Raw genomic sequence first — 5,899 nt, 5'->3', positions numbered from 1 at the left:
AATTTGTCTAATATAAGTATTGCTACTCCAGCTTTATTTTTTGCCCATTTGTATGATGAACATCTCTCCATCCCTTCACTTTCAATCTGTAGGTGCCTTTAAGTTTATAATGAGTCTTTTGTAGGCAGCATATAGATGGGTCTTTTTTTTTTCCATTCTGACATTCTATGTCTTTTGATTAGAGCATTTAGTTCAATTATATTCAGAATAATTATTGATAGATATGTATTTAGTGCCATTGTATTACTTGCTTTGTCATTGTTTCTGGAGATTTTCTCTGTTCCTCTCTGGTTTTTGACAATTTTGGTCTTTCCCACTCAGAGTCCCCCCATAATATTGGCCTTAGGGCTGGTTTAGTGGTCTCAGGAACTTCTTTAGTTTTTGTTTGTCTGGGAAACTCTGTCTCTCCTTCTATTCTGAATGATAGCCTTGAGGGATAGAGTATTCTTAGCTGCATATTTTTCCCATGGAACATATTGAATATAACATCCTGCTTTCTAAGGGCCTGCCAAGTTTCTATAGAGAGATCTACTTCTAACCTTATTGGTCTTCCCTTATATGTCTTCTTTTGTCTGCTCCTTTTTAGATTTTTTCTTTATATTTTGTATATTTAGCTACAATACATGTTGGTATTGGCCTGCTTTTGTTGATTTTGATGGCAGTTCTTTGTGCCTCCTAGATTTAGATGTCTGTTTCCTTCCCCAGATTAGGGAGTTTTTCAGCTATAATTTCTTCACATAAATCTGTCCCGTTTTCTCACTTTTCTTCTTCTGGGACTCCTTGATATGAACATTATTAAGTCTACTTTTGTGATCTAGATTTTTCTTCCTCTCTTTTGTTCAACTTAATTATTTTCTATAAATCTATTTTTGTAGTACTTATTTATTCCTCTGCTTCTTCTATCTTTGAGGTCATTAAATCCAGTAAATTTTGAATGCCAGTTTTTCATCTTTGCCTGATATGTTTGAATTTCTTTTATGTCTGTGGTAGGAGTCACCCTGATATCTTCTATGCTTTTCTCAAGCCCAGTGAATATTCTTTTGATTGTTGCTTTAAATTCTGGATCAGGATTATTATATCTACTTCGATTACATCTCTGGCCATGACCTTTTCTTGTTCTTTCTTTTGGCAAGAATTCCTCCATCTTGGCACTTTGTCTAGGTCCAAGTTTTCTTCTGTATATTACGAAAGCTTGTTATGTTTCCTGTTCCTGAGAGTAATGGCTTTATGAAGAAGAGGTCATATTATATCCAGGACCTTGAGCTTCAGGAAATGTCTCTGGTTGTGGTATATGCACTCTGCTTCTGTGTTTGGCTGCTCTTTCCCTCAGGTCAGTCGTCTGCAGAGTACTTCTTGCCTGCATTGGAGAGTGTTTGGAGCTTGTCCAGAGTCTGAGGAGTTTTAACTAGATGTGCTCTGGTCTGCTTGTTAAAAGACCTGATGCTATTTTCACTAGAACTGAAGCTTTGCAGAACTCTGTGGTTGGTAGACATGCTGTGTGTTTGGGTTTGTTCTGGTCTTCTGGGTGGTGGGAGAGGGGGGTTGCTGTGCTGGTTCTGCAGAACAGCTACCCAAGAAAAGGAATACCAGCAGATCTCTGGAGGATGGGACTTGTAAGTAGTTAGGCAGCCAGTATTAGTGCTGTACTGTTTACCTAAGTTGGTTTATGCTGAGGGGCAAGGGAGGGGCAATGGTTCCAGACAGTTCTTTTGTCCCTGGAGAGGAGAGTTCATGCTTGCTGCTGTCAGGGAACCTCTCCTAGAAGAGCAAGTAATTTCCCTTTTTTTTGTTTGTTTGCTTGTTCTTTGTTTTTTTTTTTTTTTTTTTTTTTCAGTTTGCTATTTTCAGACTGTCTGTGTCTGAGTTGCTTTGCCTGGTGCAGTGCAGTGCACTCTGGGTTCTGTCCTACCCACGTTTGCTAAGTTTAACAACTGCAAACTTACGGATCTGGTGTGGTGGGGTCTTGAGCCGATCTCCTGGAGTGGGAGGGTCTCATTGCACTGGGATTGATTAAAGTTTGACCCAAAAGGGCAGTTGCACCAGAGCGTAGGAGCATGGGATTTGGAGCACAGCACATTAAACCCCAGCGACTGGGTTAGCTGCCCTCAGCAAGTGTCTCTGCACCCATGCTGAGGGGTGAGGGAGGGGGGGAACGGTACCCACTGGCTCTTTTGAACCTGAAGAGGCAATGCCATCTTTGTCAGATGTGCTCCAAGAAGAGAGACTGGTCTTTCCGAGTGCGACTTATGCAATCCTCAGATTGTGCAGTATGCCCCTGAAGTTATCTGCAGGAGCATTGCAGCACCCTCAAGGCTCTATATAGCCATGCTGGGGACCTCTAAAACTCATCTTGGAGCCCCATTGGTTGCAAAAACTCAGGAAATTTAGCCTCTCTTGTTTTCCCTGTCAATGGCTTTGGGGAAGTGTTTTTCTTGTGCAATCCCCTATGTGCTCCTCTTTCCCTCTCTCTCTGTCCCTCTCTTTCTTGCTTCTCTCTGTTACCAGAGCTCATTCCCCTTTGCCTCTCCTGTGATCTGCTTCTCCCCTAAAGCAGATCTCTGCACTTCTTACCTTCCTCAATATGCTCTCTTTCTAGTTGCACAGTTTGTTCTGTCAGTCCTCAGGTTAATTTCTTGGGTATTCAGAATGATTTGATATTTACTTAGCAGTGTTCCAGAGAAAAGGCAAGCTGAGGGTCCTCCTACTACCCTGCCATCTTAGCTACCATTGAATTAATAGTTAATTATTTTCATTGTTTTTTTTTAATAAGCACATTTGTATGTTCAAATTTGTCCTATCTACCTAATTTTTACTATGTGAAGTTCATTGTCATTATTTTTGAGTATTCCCTAATGATAATTTTCATTCCTTTGTAAGACAAAATTTAAAACAGTTCTAATAGAGTAAATGTAGCCTATTTTTCCTCCTTCAACTGCTAAAATATAATTTCAGTGCTTTCTTTTTAATGTGTTCATTGATCAGTTGGTGGATTCAGATCCAATATCCTTGTTATAATATATCTGTAGAGAACAGTGAAGAGTCTGTGATTTTACCGGAAATCCAAATAAAAAGTTATCTTGCCATGATTTCACAGATTTTACCAAAAACACAATATTCCTGGGTCAAAAGCAAAAGGAACCCTATTATAAAGCAAGCATCATAAATAGTGTATTTGTTTCAATTCCCCTTGCCATCAAGTCCCAAAGGGGTCACACAGATGGGTCAAGATAGATGCCTGGCTACACTCCAGAGTACACACACACATATACACATGCATATATAAAATGCATTTTATTTTCCTTTTATGTTTTATCAGGATTGCACTTTTAAATAGTTTTAATGTTTTCATATTCTTTACGTTGTTACTATTCTTTCTTTGTCTGAATTTTGTATATTTTCTTCCACTAACTACTACATGAAATGTTTATGGTAAAAACATATTCAGGATAAAGAAATAGATGAGAAACTAATTTTTCTCACACATGTACATTTTTTTTATTTAATTTTGCTAATCTTATATTATGGCTGCTTTCATAATATTTTAAAATGGATTTTCAAATTAATCAAGTTAGTTTAGGGTCAAATTTTGTTTCCAATAATGCTACTGATGAGTACCTGGCAAGTCATTCAACTTCTTTAACTTTTTTTTTTTTTTTAATGAAACTCATAATAATAGTTAATTCAGCTGTGGAGGATTGGATTAATATTCTTAAAGACTATAAGTAATTATTAATATAAGTATTTACTAAAATATGACAAATTATTACTCTTTTAGCTTTGTTTCTATTCCCAAATTATATTTTTTAAATTTTTCTGGATATTTATAGGAAATTGCTGCTTTTTTTCTCTTTTAACTCTATTTTAAAATAAAAAATGTACTGATTTATATACCCTTTATTCACCATAATGTTTCAAAAATCGTCTGTATTTAAGACTATCAATTTTTCTCTTGATATTACCTCTAGGATGGGATGCCTGAGTGGCTCAGTGGTTGAGCATCTGCCTTTGACTCAGCATGATCCTGGAGTCCAGGGATCGAGTCCCACATCAGGATTCCTGCATGGAGCCTGCTTCTCCCTCTGCCTATGTCTCTGCCTCTCTCTCTCTCTGTGTCTCTCATGAATAGATATTACCTCTAGGAAAGGAAGTATTTTAGATTAATTAAAAGAACTTCCACACCACATTTTCTGCCTAAAAGTCTCCTGATTTTATTTCTATGTAGTATAGAGGAATGTCTCAGGTTTGGGATTATACTTTAACCCATTAAAGATAATGCCTTGTGAAAAACAAAAATAGAGATAAAGAGAAAAGTGCTATTAAGAAGATATGATTTTTGAGTCACTTTATTATCAAAGAATTGATTATAACACTGAATCAGAAAAGGAAGTATTTACATTTCCTTATTTTTAATTAAATTTTATTTAAATTTAAATAAATATTTTAAATTTTTTTAAAAATTAAATATTTGTTTTAATTAAATATGCTTTCCATACTTAACAAATTAAATTCTCATGATACAATTTGAAACTTAGTTAATGGTTGTATTTCTAGGTTTTAGATACTATATTTTTACTTTAAGCAAAGCAAGTTGATAGATTTTATAACATCTTTTCATGACTTCTATATATTCTGAAATAAACTCCTAAAATTCAACTATTTACATGGATATAGAATTGAAGTAACATATATTTAAATATTGTTTGCTCAATAAATGCCTTAGATAAAATATCCAGTCATTTGCAAATTAGTTCATTATCAGGAATATGCAACTCTCCTTAGAGTTCTATATTGTTTGGTCATTTGTAGGTAATTACAAAACTACTTTCTGCCATATGAATTGTAGCCTAATTAAACTAGCCCCTAGGCAGCCACAGTGGCAATGCTGGATAAGCAGCATTTTCTCAAATTCCCCCAATACTACTATGTTTCTCTCAACTTTGCTGATTTCATGTATTTTCTGCCAAGTTAAACTTTTTCATATTTTAATATGACTCAGTGCTGGAATAAAATTGTCCATAGAAAAAAATCAGTAATATCTGCCTTGAAAAGAGCAAAACAATGAAATTTGTGAAATTGGTAAAAACAACCATCAGGAAAAAACATGTACACATTTTATGAACATGGAGCAAAATGATAATTAAATACTTAGTTGCTATGTTGTGTTCAAATATAAATTAAAGAGAAAGTGAATATGCCAATTTAATCGCATTATTTCTGAACTCAACAAAATGCAGATATGCATATCTTAAATTCAGTATGTAATGAAAGTTATTAGAAATAGCACTTTAGATACTTCTAAAGTTTGGTTTTTAAATAGTGTAAATTAGAATTTACTTAAAGAAGATTGTGCAATAATAAGTATGTGAAGAATTATGCAGTTAATAATAAGGAATAACTTGTATATTTTCAGGGATTCATGGTATTAGGGTGCAATAAAAGTTGTGAATTCACTCATTTCACGTTTTAGGACTATATGACAGTGCCACATATTTAGGTTTTACATCAGAGATTTAATTTTATTTCAATTTTAATTATAAAATATTCTAAACAAATTGGAAACAATGTAAAGATTAATGACATATTAAGAGCCATGCCCTTCCATTCAGATTTCTTAGACTTATATTGCCATAATTCGCATAGGATATTTTTAATGAAATGAACCATATACACACAGTCTAAAAGGGATAACACTGAGTGAACCAAAAAGATAAATATATATATAATGTGAAATCTTAAGTGTTTTGATTAAATTTAGAAAACTCTAAAAGATTACTTCTTAAAATATTCACCACCCTAGCATTATCTAGGTTTTCTAATATCTACTATATTTCTTATCAAATTCATTTTGAATTGTTTGATTCTCTTAATCACATCTCCACTCTATTTTTCATATTTTGCT

General features: G+C 34.3%; 1 long non-coding RNA gene across 1 annotated transcript; it reads left to right on the top strand.

Annotated features, from left to right (window-relative positions):
• Positions 1–1,199: 1,199 nt before the first annotated feature.
• On the top strand, positions 1,200–4,183 carry LOC121477177. Its single transcript, XR_005984121.1, has 2 exons — positions 1,200–1,330; positions 3,966–4,183. It is a non-coding gene; the product is annotated as an uncharacterized LOC121477177 (long non-coding RNA).
• Positions 4,184–5,899: the final 1,716 nt, after the last annotated feature.

This window comes from Vulpes lagopus, chromosome 16 (assembly GCF_018345385.1).
Source record: "Vulpes lagopus strain Blue_001 chromosome 16, ASM1834538v1, whole genome shotgun sequence".
In the NCBI taxonomy this organism is placed as follows: Eukaryota; Metazoa; Chordata; class Mammalia; order Carnivora; family Canidae; genus Vulpes; species Vulpes lagopus.
The sequence above is the reverse complement of the archived record's forward strand: the minus strand, read 5'-3'. Positions and strand labels throughout refer to the sequence as shown.